The 17177-nt window shown below is 35.1% G+C and overlaps 1 long non-coding RNA gene across 3 annotated transcripts; it reads right to left on the bottom strand.

The window, feature by feature from the left end:
- Nucleotides 1-899: 899 nt before the first annotated feature.
- LOC112940162 (uncharacterized) lies at nt 900-16572 on the bottom strand. 3 transcript variants are annotated; one of them, XR_003244092.2, is made up of 4 exons: nt 15072-16572; nt 9034-9193; nt 6437-8362; nt 900-5210 (listed from the first exon to the last, which is right to left on the bottom strand). It is a non-coding gene; the product is annotated as an uncharacterized lncRNA (long non-coding RNA). The 3 variants fall into 3 exon arrangements; XR_003244090.2 differs by having other exon boundaries at nt 6437-9193; XR_003244091.2 differs by having other exon boundaries at nt 900-1401; nt 6437-9193.
- Between the last annotated feature and the right edge of the window lie 605 nt (nt 16573-17177).

The raw sequence follows: 17177 nt of genomic DNA, 5'->3' as shown, positions 1-17177 counted from the left end.
TAAGTAGTAATAAAATAAAGCACAAAATAATAGGGAGAAAACCAAGTCATGCCTAAGATAATATAAAAATTATCCATGTCCAAAATGACAAAATCACCCTAAGTTTGAAATTCCATAAACAAGATAGGGCAAACACGATATACATGAGTGACTATGACTGACTCTCCAATCGGGGAGGAAATATGTATAGGGACATCAAGAATAACACATAACATATCTAAATCAAATGTAAAACTTATAGACAAATAAGAATAGGTCGATTCCATATCAAACAACATATTAGCAATCCAGTCACAAACTAGAATAGTACCTGTGATCACTTCATCGGATGCCTCTACCTCATTGTTGCCTAGAAAGGCATAACATTATGCGCTATCATCCACACAAGCCACCTCCATTCAAGGTTGCACGTTACTTCTACATATGTTACCATTTTCTCTACCTCCAAGGCCTAGCTAACATCCTCCTCTCCCAACTTGTGGACAACCTTTACCATTATTACTATCCCCACGTGCACAATTGATTGAGAAGGTTGCTGTCCGGACTCGAGTGATCATGGTTGTGGGAAGTGTTTCATTATGTGTCCAAGTTCCCCATATTTAAAGAAAGTACGACCACTATATGGTCTACTGCACACGACATGCACAATACTCTGACTAGCTGGAAGATTATTAAATTGAGTCCCTGATATGCTCAAGTTACACCTCTTTTAAAAACATCAGCTTGTAGGTTGAGGTCGAAACCACGAGGAAAATGGTGTAGACTTAAATTTAACTCACAATTATATTTTTTTAGTCAATGTCTTTCCGAAACATGTAAGTGAAGGGGAGTTTGTGAAACAAATTCCTTAAATAGTATGATTATCAAGTGAAAAAAGTAGACTTTGGTTGTTATCAAGATGAGAAAGTAATTATAGTGTTTGTGTTCCCCACAGGTTCATAACACAATATTTATGGCAATAGCAATCCTTTCTTAGTGTATTACATTCAAAGTGATAAGTTAGGTATCTCTAAATCCTTGGTCCGACATCTAGTTAATTTCACCATGCATTTCTAAAGTTGCAAAAGTCAATCTCCAATACAGATACTAGGACAAGAGTAATAGTAACTATCTCCAAAAATTAAGGTTTTATCACAGGCCGTCGATGCTCATCCATTGTTCGATGCTTAGAATCTTCAAAAATCAGGTATTGAATTAAATGATAGCTCACTAGTACAGTCTATCGATCAGTCAATGGATCGTCGATTCCTCTCGTGATTCTATACTTAGACTTTCCTGATTTTTCTTCGTTTTCCAATTTTCCTATCTACGATCACCAACTACGGTCTATCGATTACCTCCGTAAGTCTATTTCTGCACTTTTATCAATTATCTTCTCCATTTTTAGCGTGAACATCTTTCCTGCCAAACAATACACAAAACTTGTTAAAACCACTTGGATATACACACACAAAACTCTTAAGTGAAATGAATTAAAAATACCGTGAAATCATGGTATATCAACACCCTCAACTCAAATTCGTTATTTTTCCTCAAGAGACACACCATGACCCTAAACGATATTTGTATAGGAGTAGACACTCTAAGCTCTAGCAATCATCTAACTATCTATCTTGACTCTTTATTGATTGATTGCAGGCCTATTCTCTAAGGATCGATAAGCCGACACATACAGATCACATCATGACACAAATTCACCATGCAACAGACACCTCTATTGTTTTTCCTCTCACCAAGGTACCAACTTTCACATAATGCAACTAGTGTCCTCACTATAAAAGAAATCTCAGTTTTCACATAGTGATATTGCATTTTGGGTACAAGGATCTTTGTTCAACATCACACTCAGGAATGAGTTCAAATAATGTTAGTGCTCCATGCCATAGGCTTGCCCTTATTTTTGCTGCTTAGGTTAACTACAGTAGACTTTAGGATCACGGTAGGACTTTCTTTGATTGTAATGTAGGCTCGGGGTCAGGTGTGGTACATTTAGGTACATTAAGTGACTTCCTGACCTTCTTGACATTACCGCTAAGCTATTTACCTTTTTTTATTGCTTTTGACCCCCTATTTGTTTTCTCTTCTTTCCTTTGCCTTATTTCCATTTTTAGATGTGACTTTCATTATTTGTTTTTCAACAGATTTTTTATTTTTTGACAAGTCTCATATTTCTCTTACTTAAGATTTTATTTTAAACATCCAACTCTTTTCATACCCATTTTTGGGTCTTCTCTCATAATAGTCACCATTAACTCATGACTTTTCTATGGTTGAAGTACAAAATACCCGAGGTCAGGTAAGGTCCAAGATAAGGTCACTTTCTACATTAGCGACCCTAAACTTAGGATTTTGGCCTAAGTTGAGGTGCATATGTCCAAGGAGACACTAGGGAAAAAAATAGACCCTGGGAAGTAGAGTTAGTGAAGCAAAAAAATTGGTCTATTATAGGCTCGACATATTTGGATCATAAGGGACAGTTATTTTATTTGGTCAACTTGAGTAGATTCCTTTTGCAGTACTAACCCGAAAAGTTCTAGTTAGGCACCAACAGTTAAACACTCGAATATCCTCACACTCTCTTGGAACATCATTTCATTGTCAGATTATAAGATTTCCCAGTTCAGGTTTTAGTGGAAGGTTATGTAGTGAGTGTCTTTTTATGTCATGTTTAGAACCAACACATTAAACTTATCTTAACCTTTATATGCAAAAATTACAATGGGAGCGGGTATCATTATTTATTAGCCATCATTTTTTTTTGTCTTTCATGCCTCTACACTTCTACCCACTAATACATGTCGATCCAATAGAAATTTAAGCAGTCTTTTGGGGAAAAAGAAAACGGGCAAGAAAACCTCAAGAGAGGATCATGACTTGGGCTACTAAGACATTATTCTACCACTTGCAATCCATTTACTCCACCCCTAACAATTTGTTTTTTTAATTGTCCCTAATTTATATGAAATTAGTGACAGTGTGGTATTAGGTGAAACAAACATGTGGCGTATAACACCGAAGATCTCTCAACAAGTGGGTGGGTCTAGTCTCTCGGAGCCCATTGGATTTGAAATTGTGCTTCCTTTAGTAGTGCCCACATCTCTAAGGATGGAACCATCAGTAGTTTCATCCTCCTCTATCTCAACACCATCAATAGTTCTACTCGGTCCGCTCTCAAGAATAGAGTTGGATGCCCCAGCAACTATCTTTTGTGCCTTCTTAAGGCGTATCTCCTCATCCATTAGCGAGGACTTCCTAGACTGCCCCATCTCCGTCCGCTCCTTCTTTCTTAGACGGGTCTCATCATCCACCTTAGTGATGTGGCTGGAGCAGTGCCTCGTTCTACAAACATGTGGCTCGGATTGTGTCTCAACAGGTAGCTTGAATAAGGCTTCAAGCATAGTGTCCTCAGCTAGTTCAGTGCGACCAATCTCTGGCTCAGCTCCTTGAATCTCTAAAATGGTATCAACATTGGCTCGAAAGCTGGCCTACTCAATTTGTATGGCAGTGAGGTCAGTGGTGGGTGTTGGTCGTGCTATAACACGTAGCTCGGATGCATCAAGGAATTTGTGGACTTCTTTAATGTATTGCTTTTCCTGCTTGGCCACCCGCTTCTACATGTGGTCTTCTGCATCGGCTATGGATATCTGCATCCATGGATGATTATGATGGAGCAAGGTGGTAATCTGCACCTACAACTTTTAGACTCAAGCTAAAGGGATCAGTGCTGCAGGTGGTGGTATGGATCTGGATGAGCTGGGGGGCTTGTTGGCTGCATCCGAAGAGGAGTCCTGAATGGGGTCATCATGCTCTTATACAGAAGGATCAGCGTCTTGGGCTAGCTCCACTCTATCTACCAAATTTTCACACAACTGGGGAACCTCATTCCGAGGCCCTCTATGGTGTGCCGCTATATTATCCTCATCTTTTATGAGTCTTATATCCAATGTCCCGGTAAGTCGACGGAGTGGGTCACAGTGACAAATTGGCACTCCAACGTCCCTCTATATCCAATAGATAAGATACAGAAAGGGGTAAGTGGTTGAGGTCTTAAATTTACTCTCGCATATCTCCACTAAAATCTTTCATGCAAAGTTTATCTCCAGCCCAACTACCAGTGTTGCCACCATCTCCGCCCTATCCCATGTAAGTACATTGTCGGCCTTTGTGGGTGATACTCGGTGTCGGACCAACATCCAGAAAAATTTGTCCACAAAAGTGACTGTAGTCTCTTTTATGAGCCCTCAGGGATTTATAACCCAGTCAGCCATCTCCCCAGCTACTACAATATATTGAGCTAACCACAGTTTCACTGCCTCCTTCTTCTCTGCGTTTCTCTGAAGATCTCCTCCTCATATTGTATCCCACCAGTAACCGAACTCTACGCTGTTGAGGCTCCATGTTATACCGGTGGTGGGACTATATAGGAATCGACAGATGGTGTATGTGAGAGGGTCTTGCTTTGTGAGTTTGGCCCGGTTGTGGATAGACCCCTGGAGGGTAGCAAGATAAGAGCCATAGAACTCCCGAACAATCTCCTCACTATATGGGTCCAAGTCCTGATCCATCCAGTCGGATTTTTAGAGATTAAGGAGTCTTTGCACCTCTAAAACTATATGAAAAATCCCGGTGAGAACTCTACGCTCCTCATTATTCAATTGAGTCATCACCCCTTTCTTATTGAGCATCTTTGCATCTCTATATACCTATAATTTCCCATCCACACATCACATGTTTAGTTCATCTACAACAAGGGTGGAGTAATTTGTTTAGGGTGCAGGTGCAAAATCCAAACTAGTGGCCTCATCAGACATGCCTTGTTGTTCTTGACCCCCTGATCTCGTGGCTCCCTGAAAGTTGGAATCAGTGTTAGTGGCCGACTTGGACATTGAAGACTGGCTAACCCTGAACCTGAAGTTATGGCGGACTCAGAGCTTGATATTGAGGCCCCTCTGAACTGGACGCATCCCCTGTTTGTGAATTGGTCAATGTGTGCTCCTCATTTAGGGAGGTAGTGACTAAGTCAAGGTGCACCTTCCGTAGGTTGCTCCTAGGTTATCGGGATGATGCTGGTGGTGTTTGCATACGAGAAGGAACATAGGATTGGTCCTGCTCTGTATCATTGTCTTCATTGATCAATTGATAAGACGGGGAAAATGACTTGGATTTGCCTTTCTTTGAGTACACTAATTTCATCTTCGGGGTCATTGTACCTATTGAGTAATTGTTAGTATCCTTGAAGATTGACGACACACTTGTATAACAACGAAAAGAATAAAACATGAAAAGAAAAAAAATACAAATCTTGACTGCAAGTTTAGTTCAATGAGATTTATCAAAGGTCCATAAAGTTATCTATGGTCTGTAGAAATCGTCCTTCGTTTGGGTAAAAATAGATTCTTTGATAGAAACGAAGGATCTGCAGAATGGCCCGTCGATCAATAAACGGACCGTAGTCCACATCTATCGTATGACACATCAATTTATTTTTGAGTGTGTTTAATGATGGCCTATCGATTGAATGACGGTTCATAGAACTGTCTCGTACTTTAACATGTGACAGATTTCAGGCCTGTTTCAAGTTCAATTTCCGAAATATTTTAGTGACCCATTTTAACACAATCAAGTTTAAAAATAATTTTCAACACATAATATGTTAATTCCTCATTCCCGAGGTTGCTATTTCGTACCAATATCTAACCCAATTGAGTAAAAATTGGAACCCTAGGTCAAAACGTACACGAAGACTTAGCCACACAACGGTTTAGGTAGTTAAATTGCTACACTACCATTGTCTAATATCCTAAGAGAAGTTACTACGCGATTTTTAGCAAGCAAAGTGATTCAATTTAGTCCCAACACCAAGACCCACTCTCGACTTCCTATAATAATTTATGAACGGGAATTCTAAGTGAGGGGAAATCGAATTACCTTACAAGCAGTGAAAAGTGTTGTGATTGTGTGCCTACAGTGATATACAACCTAAAGAAGTGGCCGACGCTTTCCGAACCCGATGACCGGACTTTGGAGGATAGAGGATGAGAGAATTTGGGAAAGAATGTTTGAGATTTGGAGAAATAAGTACACATATGGTTTTGGGAGATGTGGTATTCAATTGGGGAGTGATTTCAGGAGGAATTTGATGGGGTGAAACGATTATGCAAAAAAGTTTGAAAGAAATTGGAAAGAGGGAAAGAATTTGAAAGATTGGGGTTTTAATATAACCGTCTGGGTAGGGTCGGTTCACTGGCCAACTTGATCCACGAGTCCCCGTCTATGATCTTTGGATTGATCGAAGGTCCGTCAATCACTCTTAGACATAGAAAATTTGTATAGCTTACTTGGGATCTACGGACACCATTGACGGTCTGTGTTCGGTTGACGATCCGTCGATTGGAACATCGATCATGCTGATATTTAGAAATATTTCAAGGCTTACCTGCGATCAGCATACGTCCTTTAAGTTCTGTCGATCAAGAGACAGACCGTCAATGGGGTCTGTAGGCCTCTGCACCAGACAATTTTCAACAAATTTTTGATTTTTCCTCCTGCATATGTAACACATATTAGGCCATTCTTTTTTTATTTTTTTGGACACTTTTTAGACACAAACACTGTTTTATTCGAAAATGAAAATATTTTATGTTGTTTTAGACTTAATTAGAGGTTCCACTTAATTTTTAAAATTTTTAAGAAAAATTAAGAAAACTTGGTTTTCAAACGACTTCAAACAGGAAACCAATTGAAAATTTCAAAGGGGGTTCAGGAATTCTCACTTATATTTTTGAATGGTTTTTACGAAATTTACAATATCTGTTAATTCAGTTTTCCAGCAACAAACTTGTCTGACTTTAAAAATACCTTGAATCAAATTTCTTTAGAAGTCTTTCAAAAAGGTAAGATAAAATTTATCTAAATGATTTGTTTATTTTTCAATTTTTTTTGTTTTTAAGTCCATTTGAAATCGATTGATCTATTTTGAATTATTAAAATGAAATAGCGCCTTGCAGTGGATTTGAGTCTTTCGACCTTAGAACTAATGGTAAATTAAAAAAAACATAAAACAATAAAGAGACAAAGAGAGAGAGTTGGTTGGGCCCAAATCGGTTTCTGTCTGCCTGGACCGGTATTTGGACCACTTTTATTTGTACCTGTCGTAAGATAAACAGACAATTAACGAATCATAAATACAGAAAAGAAAAGACGACAAGGTCTAGGCCCAAACTAAAAAATACAACGCTACCAAAATAAAATTTTGGACACTTTGTCTCCACTCCGTCAAATTTATCTAATCTCCTTCGATTCTTTAATCATCGAGACCTATACGTCGATTTCTAATGATTGGTTCAATCGAAAGGCATTATGATTCTTTGTAACTCTATTGAAATGCAGGGACAAAATGGAGTCCATGAAGACTCGGAGGTAGATTTCACATGTATCAAAAAAATTGCAAGGGTTATCACACGAAGTTATAGAACAAATAAGGTATAACTTAAAAAAATGGAATTTGATTAAAATGGATGCTATTCAAGGAAATTAAATTGAACAGAAATACTACTCTAACGAAAAATTAAATAAGCAAGTTAAAAGGGACAAAGATAATAAGCGGATCACGAAACTAACGGTTGTACATATATATGCGTGTATGTTCACTTATGAGCTTGCTATGTTCCAGGGGATATACAACTGTTCACTAAAAAACTTAAAAACTCCAAGCATTTAAAGAAAACAAGTGGATAATTAGCAAATAAAACAATCACAGACTTTAGTCTATCCAACTTTATTTAATGAAAACTAACAATGCTAAGGAGGGAGCAAACACAATTTCCCAAGCAAAAGTAGAGAAAATGAATTGATTTTGCCACACCATTTCTAAGAGAAGTGATAAATTGTAACTATAATAAACTGACCCCAACGATTCTATTTTCTCAAGCTAAAATGCTGGCGGTAAACGCAAGCAGACACGGATATACATGAAATCCAAAAAGGACATTGCTAAGTGAAGATACCATATAAGTAGTTGAGATGGACGGAAAACTAAAACTAGTACAGATATATTTGAATTTCGACAAAGATGAGAGAGAGCTACTTGTATATTGACTAACAACAACATGCTAAAAAATCAGTCACTAAAACTTAGAATATAAAACAGTTCACATATATTTGTATGTTTCGAGCCTAAAATTACAAATTTCTACTCTTCAGATGATGATAGTCGTTTGAGCACTTTCCTTCGATCACTAAAACTAGCCAAAAAGTGCTTGTTGGACAAATTTAACCAAGGAAAACTGAAGAGGGAGACATGCTGCAATTTTATGGACAGAAGAAATCGCAATATAACACTTCGGCCAGCAACGAGAAGAGCCTTGCAAAAATGAGAAACAACAGACCTCTTTAGACCATTCAAATGTTTTAAAGATGAAGTGAATGACGCTATCTATACTAAAATGGACCTTTTGAGATGTGAGGTAGGGAGAACAAACCAACTTCACTACGCTTGGTCATGAATACTTAGTTACGAACATGAGAAAAGAGGGGAAACTCGAATAGGGTCAAACAAATAAACCCTACATACAACAGATAGAATTTTTTTGAACAAGAACACCAATCTCAAAATATCAATAAACTAAAACATGCTAAATAGATTACCCACTTAAAACAAATAGACTGAAAAGAAGAGAATAGGAAATGGCCACAAAATAACATAAAGAGACAGCAACACCAAGAAAGAGACAACCAGCAATTTCACACAATATTAGAAATTCCATTCAAGTAAGATGGAACTATTAATATCATAGCTAACTTGAAAGAAGAATTCTAAAACTTATAAGAGCGACAACATTTAGAGCACATCTTTTATACATCGGATGAACGCGAAAATGATTCTAACTCAACCTCTAGGATACTATATAAACTGAGAGTCGAGCAGCATGGGTCAGCCAAGAAAGAACGACCAAAGATAAATCAAACAGCGGCCAAACACGATTGAAACAAGACAAGGAATAACAAGTCCAAATAAATAGAATTTGTATTTACCGTATTTTGTGCAGCGAGTTGGAGAGCAGATGTTTTTGTGATATTTGCTGCTATAAGCCTCTGGTTTCCGACTTGAGCTAGGACATTATTGTTCGTCCTTCCTCCTCGTCCTCTCCCCTTTCCTCTATTAGAGGAAGAGGTCCAAGATGGCCTCATCATGCTGCAAAAGAGAATTATTTAATTAAGTATTCTCTAGTCAGAAAATCAAGAAGACTATTATCTATTCCTTTTTTATAAAGTATTTCGAAATCAAAAGGTGTCAATAAGGCCTGCCATCTAGCAAACATCTGTTTAGAAACATCATGTTTTACATCCTTATTAAAAATGAATTTAGCAGCTTGACAATCAGCTTTTATGATAAACTTTTGATCATAAAGGTCTCCTTGAAATTTTAGAACACTTTTTACAATAGCCAAGATTTCTTATGGTAGCATAATTTCTTTGGCTATTATTCCATTTTCCTAAATAAAATTGTATTAGATATTCCTTATTATCATCTGGAGAGATTTGTTTTAAAATTCCTCCATAGCCTATATCAGAGGCATCTGTTTCAACAATCTTGTTCCAACTGGGATTAGCTAGACCCAGACATGAAAGGTTATTAACCTTACTTTTAATTTGTTGAACAACTTTCGTATGATCCTCTGTCCATGGCTTAGCATTTTTCTTAAGCCTTTCATATAATGGAGCAGCATCTTTTGCCCAGTCCTTTATAAAAGGAGAAATTTAATTCAAGCTTCCTAAAAATCTTTGAAGCTGTGTTTTATCCGTAATGATATCAGGGAATATAGATGCAAATTCTATGCTTCTCCGAATAGTAATGATTTTTCCCTTTTCAATATTGTGACCCAAGAATCTAACAGTAGTTTGAAAAATATGCATTTTTGGTTTAGATATAACCAGACCATTTTGAATAATGATTTTCTTAAACAAATCAAGATGTTTGAAATGGGTTTCTAAACTTTTAGAAAATATCAAAATATCATCTATATACACAATTATAAAATTGCTAAAAGGATTGAACATATCATTCATAATTTTTTGAAATTCTGATGGGGCATTTTTTAAACCAAATGGCATAACATTCCATTCATATTGTCCCATGGGTACATTAAATGCTGTTTTATATTTATCAGCTTCAGAAATCTTAATCTGCCAATAAGCGGATTTTAAGTCAAATTTTGAAAATATAATAGCTTCATGAAGACGATTTAGTAAATCCTTTTTATTAGGAATATGATATCTGATCCATTTCAAAACTTTATTCAAAGGTTTATAATTTATAACGAGTCTAGGAACTCCTCTTTCTTGTTCTGCATGTTTATTAACATAAAAAGCAGTACAAGACCATGGTGACTTTGAAGGTCTTATTAAACCTTTCTGTAAGAGACTATTAATCTCATTCTTACATAATTCTAAATAATCCGAATTCATTTGGCAAGGTCTTGCCTTAGTAGGAATATAATCTTCTAAGAAATTTTCTTCATATGGAAGACTAACAATATGTTTTTTCCTTTCCCAGAAAACATTTGGGTGATCACCACAAATTTGTAAAGAAAATTGATTTTTTAAATATTCAATTTTTTCCTGTAATTTAGGATTTTGTAAAGTTTTTTCTATAGTAAGACTACAAATTTCATTTTTCAAAAAGCCTATTTGCTTGTTCTTTAAAGAAATTAAATCTTTAACTTCATTTATGAATTTAGAATAAGGTGGAGATATAAAATCAATTCTAACCCTTTTTCCCTCAAAATTTCCAGTAATACCAGTATGATCCCAAGAAGTAATTGGATAAATTTTCCAAAAGAAAGGCATTCCAAGAATAATTTCATTTGAAATGTTCTTTTATTAAAACAAAACTTTCAGGAATGCAAACATTGTTTGTACAAATATAAGCTTTGGAAATTTTATAATCAATATACATCTTATGACCACTAGCATTTCTTAAAATATGAGTAGTCTTTTTAAAATATTTTGAAGGGATCAACCCTTCTTGAATACAATTTAAATCAGCTCCGCTATCAATAAGAGCAATAAAATCTCATTTCAAATTATAATCAATAACTATAAAAATTTTTGCAAGAGGTTTATGAGCTGTAATTAACTCAATAGTTTTTAAAAATGATTCTTTATTTTCTTCTGTAAAATCTTTAGGAGTTAAATTATTAAGAGAATCTACAGAATTATCAGTAGCCTGCTTACCTTCTTGAGTTTTATTAATACTCTCAACAAATGTAATTCTTTCATCAAGAATAATATTTTTATTTTTTAAATCATTAATTTCTTTTTTAAGGTTATTAACTTCTTCAGATAAATCTTGAATTGTAGTTGGAATATTATTCCTTTGAGACCTCTTATGAAGTTGTCTCTTTAATTCAGCCATTGTATAAGTAGTGTTCTCAGTCTGAATTTCTTTTCTAGGAGACTCTACCTTATTAGTAGAAGTACTTCCCATTTTGTCAATAATTTGAGATCTTATTATAGGATCATCTATTAATTTGATCATCTCGATCCAATCATCACTACTAATGACATTAAGATTAAGATCTTTGAATTGAGAATAGAGTTTATAAAACTCATCTGTATTCTGCTTGTCTTCACAGCTTTCTCCTATTTGACAAGGCATACATTCTCCATCTGACGAAGAGATGTAACTCTCATCATGGAGAACCGTTAAATCCTCACTGGTATGGGATTCTTCTCCCCCACTATCATCATGGCCTGATCCTTCAGGTGAAGAGTTTAACAGGATTTTACATAATGAATCGTTGATATTATCATCTAAATTAAGACTCTTAATTTTGTCCTTAACGCTACAATCTCTGGCATAGTGGCCTACCCTTCAACATTTGTAGCAAGCATCCGAATTATTATGCTTAAAGGATTTTTTATCAGATCTTTTGGATTTCCTATTTTCACGTTTATCCAAACGTTTCTTTTTCCTATGAGGTTTATAAGACCTATCTGTATAGTCCTTATCTTTCTTCTTTTGAGAAGATCTTTTTGAAGATTTTGGGATGTCAATAGCAAATTGTTCACAGAATTCTCCTAATTGCTGCTTCTCATTTATATGATATCTCTTGATTTGTTGATTCAACTGTATTTCATTGCATAAAGCTAGCCCTTCTTGAACCACAACTGCTATAATCTTTCCATAAGTATAATGTTCATATTTAATATTAACCTTATTCCCTCTAAGATCTTTCTTATTTCTTTCAGCGAATAAGTTTGGAAGTCCATCTATGAATTTGGATTTCCAATGAGAACTATTACATTTTGGTAATTCCATTACTCTTGACAGGAATGTGTCCTTGTACCATCTCCAATTAGTAAGAGATCTACACTTAAGATTTTGTAAAAGAGTCCTAATTGTCTCACTATTATCTGACCATCTTCCAGAGAAATGCTCTATGATGGTTAGAACTAGTGTATAAACTATATTTGGAGTTGGATTACCATTTTCTTGTTTTACGGCATTCAAAATTGTAATCCTCTGTTCTTCTGTGAGATAATTATCCCACCATCTTTTTAATTGTCCTGTAAATCCAGCAATAACCATACTTGCTGTTTTTTGTTCTGAATTCTTATTAGCTTTGCATATAGTTCTATACATAAGAATTCTATGAGCCAGTGTATAAATTTGTCTATCAGTGAAACCATCAATATTCCATTCGTAAATCTCAGTACCACTGAAACTATTAGACACAATAAATTCTTGTTCTTCCAAGAGTATATCTTGAGGAGTTGGTCTAGGATAATAGTACATCCTTTGGACCGGTTTTCTAGCATGTTTTTCAGAGATTTTATTAATCTCATCAAGAGTATTACTCTTTTTAGAAGTATTATTATCATTTCCCTCTATATTAAGAGGACTAAGTTCTAGATCTTTTTTATATTTCTCTTCAAGCCATCTCTCAATATTATGAAGTTTTGATAATTTAAAATCTTTGATTTCAGGTGGAGGCTGGATACTTGCAGAAGCTTTTTCTTTGCCTTTATCAGAGGCTTTAGATTTTTCAATAGTAGAACAAATATGATTGATTTTATCATGTAAAGAAAGAATATGTTCTCCTAAAACGCTCATATAAACATTTGTATAATTATTTTGCTGTATAAGAATTTTAACATGTTTAGTAGTTATTAAAGCAGTATCAACATTAAATAATTCTGCAAAAGTTGTAAAATGAACAATTTTATTATTTTTTTCAATTTGAAAAGACTGTTGGGGAGGCAAGATTGATTTAGTAATAGACCCATCAGTCAATTTGTAATCTCTTTCAAGCATACAAATATATTTATAAATATATTTAGTCATAAACCAAAGAATAAAAGCGATAATCTTATTGGCTTGTCAAAGATCTTTATAAAAATCATCTTGTAAAAATGTCCTTTGGTTTTTATCAAAATTTTTAAAGAACCATTCTCTAAAAAGTTTCCATTTAGGTTCAAAGAATTCATTTGAAATCTTTTCTCTTACCGGAGATCCCGGTCTAAAATCAAGTCTGTCTTTTTGATCCATCAAAACCATTTGGAAAATTCATCTCAGAGAGAGTGGGTTCATCCATATCAGGAGTAACAATATGATTTTCTATTTTGATATTATCAATTCGTTCATTTTCCTTTATATCAAAGGTAGAAGATCTAGAGTTTTCTTCATCTCTTATTTGAGATGTAGAAGCTCGGGAGGGTATATTAACCACATAATCAGCTGGAGAAATATAAGAATAATTAGATCTAGGCATTTTTGCCTGCAGCCCGATATTATCGGTATAGCTCATTAACAGGTTTTGATCCGTAAATTTTACTTTTACCGTTCCATCAGGAGCCTGTTCAATATCAGAAATATCAAAATTCATATTATTTCTAGGAGCAACGGCTTCTTCTATAATCCATTCTTTAGGAAAATCAATTTCATCCCATTTAATAGGTCGTCTAGTAATAACTTTAGATCTACTAAAATTAGTTTCTATTAAAATAGTCTCATTTTTTAGATCCATAATTTTACACATAGGATTTAAAGTATAGAGTGGTTTATAATAGATTCTATAACAAATACATATAACTTCAGTTCTAGGTAAATAATCATAATACTTAATATTGAAGTATTTAAAGAATTTTCATCACTTAAAGATATCTGCAAATTAGGATAAGCATTAAAATAAACAGGGCCATAGGCCAAGCTGGTTTGCACCGTCCCTATTAGAGACTTCTTCCAATTTTGGTTTCTACCATCTCTTAAAGCTGCTATAAAGCTTTCCGGTAGACCTCTTAAAGTAAGAGGTTTAAAAGCAACTTGAACAAGGCCAATATGCATAAATTTATAATTATCCCTATAAGGGGCAAAAGCATTTTCAGATAATAATCTGAAGGTGCCATGATCAGAATCCACAGTGATAGTTTCTTCAGTGGTTTTAACAATTTGTTTAAAACCCAATTTTTTAAAAGTTCCCATCTGGTATATAACCCTGGGTTCTATTTTAGGAATTGTCCATCTATTAAGGAGATCCAATTGTTAAGGCATATCATATTCATCTTTTCTACTGTTTTTGACAGTAGACCGATTTCTTATAAGATTCATTATAGGAATACTGACAGATTAATACCGCCTAAGCATATAAACAACATGGCTCTGATACCATTCTTAGATTGGCTGGCTGGCGGTAGTCTGCGCTGCCATTGCCAATTTAAGCATATGGAATCAAATGCTTCATCCAGAATCACTTTAATGTAACTACAGGATCTTTTACGAATTGTACAGTTTTAGGGACGGAAAATCTTTTACGGTTCCAACATAGCCCAAACAACGCCTTACTCAACGGCTTCACATGGGCCTAAATAGGAACTCCGACAAAGCCAAGATTTTTCATCTTTAAACTGTACTATTTCGACCATAGAAACATCGGAACACTTCAAGACTTACCATCTTGTTCATAGTTTAGGACGATATGAATCCGTCAGTAAAAGTTTAGCCTATCATCTAGGCGTAAGTAAACAACAAAGTAAATAAATTTAGAATTAACAGATATAAAATAATATACCTTACGATTATCTTATATGCACAACTGCTGAAGATTTTAATTCACACTCCAAAAACTTACAAAAGATATAAATTTAAAAGAGAGAAATATGATGGGGGCTAATGCCTGCCTCCAACTAAGAAAGAAGGATCCTTTTATAGAGAAGGATCACGGAAAATAACAAAATAAATGACTTAAGCGCTTACATCATGCACATTAGTGATGGCCGACATTGGGACCTACAACTTTTATAAAAGTTAATTAATTATTATCTTTTTGACATTTTTAGTCTTTTGCTATTCGTTTGCCTTTGTCGTTTTTTGAACTGGAAGATTCTTCCATCTGACTGCTGAATTGTTGCAGGAATTCTTCGATGTCCATTTCATCTTCGTCTTGGGATTCCCCGGCTAGACATTCATCTTCATTTGAAGTAGAAACTGACATATTATCTGTAACTTTTTTCGGGATATTTTTTCCCAAATGCTTTATTAAGTCTCTTTTTACCTCCTCCATATAAGAAGCTAGAATTTCAGACTCAGATATGACTCCTCCCTTCATCTGGATTTTTCGGCAAATCTACTTAAAGGGACTTGTATCTTCCCTATCTGTTGATGAACCATTCTGGTTAATACCTTTTTCAATGGAAATGTTAATGGAGTCTATTATCTCCTGTCCATGTAATTGTCCTTCTGGATTTTTGTGGAGTAATTTACTCCAAAACTTTGTATGAAATTTCCTCTTGAGGCAAGGAAATTCTCGTCCATCTATTTGGACTTCAACTGTCCATTTCATTAGCCATTGAATTGAAAATTCTATAAAGAAATACATTATTGAAATCCCTTTAAAATAAATATCATCTTTTTGTAATTGTAAGATCTTGGGGGATATATCCACCCATTCTGCATATAATCGTTTATAATTCTCAGGAAGAATATTTATTGTGGGACCATATAAAGTCCACCATTTACAAAACCAATTTGGGATGTTTTGTTTAAAATTATTAGAGCAAATCTTAATAAACCATGAATGATTTCTATTAGCGTTCTCATATAACAGAACTTTATTAAAGCTTTCCACATAATCCCAGTAATTAAATCTTACTGCTGTTTTCTGTTCTGGGTGAGAATATTCTCTCTCCCTCATTGTACTAGTTCCCCATTCTTCTGGAGTAACTATCTTTTTTATGATTATTTTAGAAAAGTTATAAACTTTTCTAGTATTTGCTGGGTAAAAATGTTGGAATTCAGCTGATCCCATGGATGAGAGTATAATCTCATAATGCATTTTGAATTTATAAGTCGGGACAGCATATGATGCTGTGTCAAAATACCTTGTCATGATTTGCCAAGGTTCATCCTTCCATTGTAGATCCCTTGGGTCTAGAATTAATATTATTTCATCCAAATCATTTTGGTCATAGACTTCAATATTTTCAATGACCTCTTCATTGGCCACTGCTGAGTATTATGACTGTTCTTGTTGTCTGGATTTTATAAAATCCATAAATTCTTTATACATTGGATTGCTTGCGTCTATCCCTGATATGCCAGTAGATGTGCTAGCACATGTTTTTGTGATATTTGCTGCTATAAGCCTCTGATTTCCGACTTGAGCTAGGACATTATTTTCTTTACGGTTTTAGTGGAAGTAAGAAAATCCCCTTCCTCCAGAACATGAAGCGAGGTTATAAATGAGAGGAAATTAAGGTTCCATACTAGAAGGGGTTAAAATTGAAAATCACATCAATTCAAAAATTTTGAAAACTTCCCCAAGACAAGGGACTGCTCTATTGTTGGCAGGAAATAAGCCCAAAATCCCTCAAAACTCGGATGAGGCAAGGAACGGATGGCTCAAATTCAACCTAATTGTCCTTGTGCTCGAGGTGGTGCCCATCCACCTATCCAAGGACAAAATTTGCTGCTAAGAGTCGTACAATCGCTAAAGCCGAATAAATAAGAAAAGGGGAAAGAGACGTTAGGGATAGGTTGGTCATGTGCGAAGGGGCATTGTTTGGGATGTTGTCGTCGTGTTGAGGAAGAACGAAGTAGAGATCGGGCTTGCGTATTTCAACACTTTTGTTTCGTAGTTGATGCGCTGAAATCGTTAGGATGCTAAAACCTGTCGTTT

The sequence above is a fragment of the Solanum lycopersicum genome, chromosome 10, assembly GCF_036512215.1.
Source record: "Solanum lycopersicum chromosome 10, SLM_r2.1".
In the NCBI taxonomy this organism is placed as follows: Eukaryota; Viridiplantae; Streptophyta; class Magnoliopsida; order Solanales; family Solanaceae; genus Solanum; species Solanum lycopersicum.
This window is presented reverse-complemented; position numbering and strand designations above follow the sequence as displayed.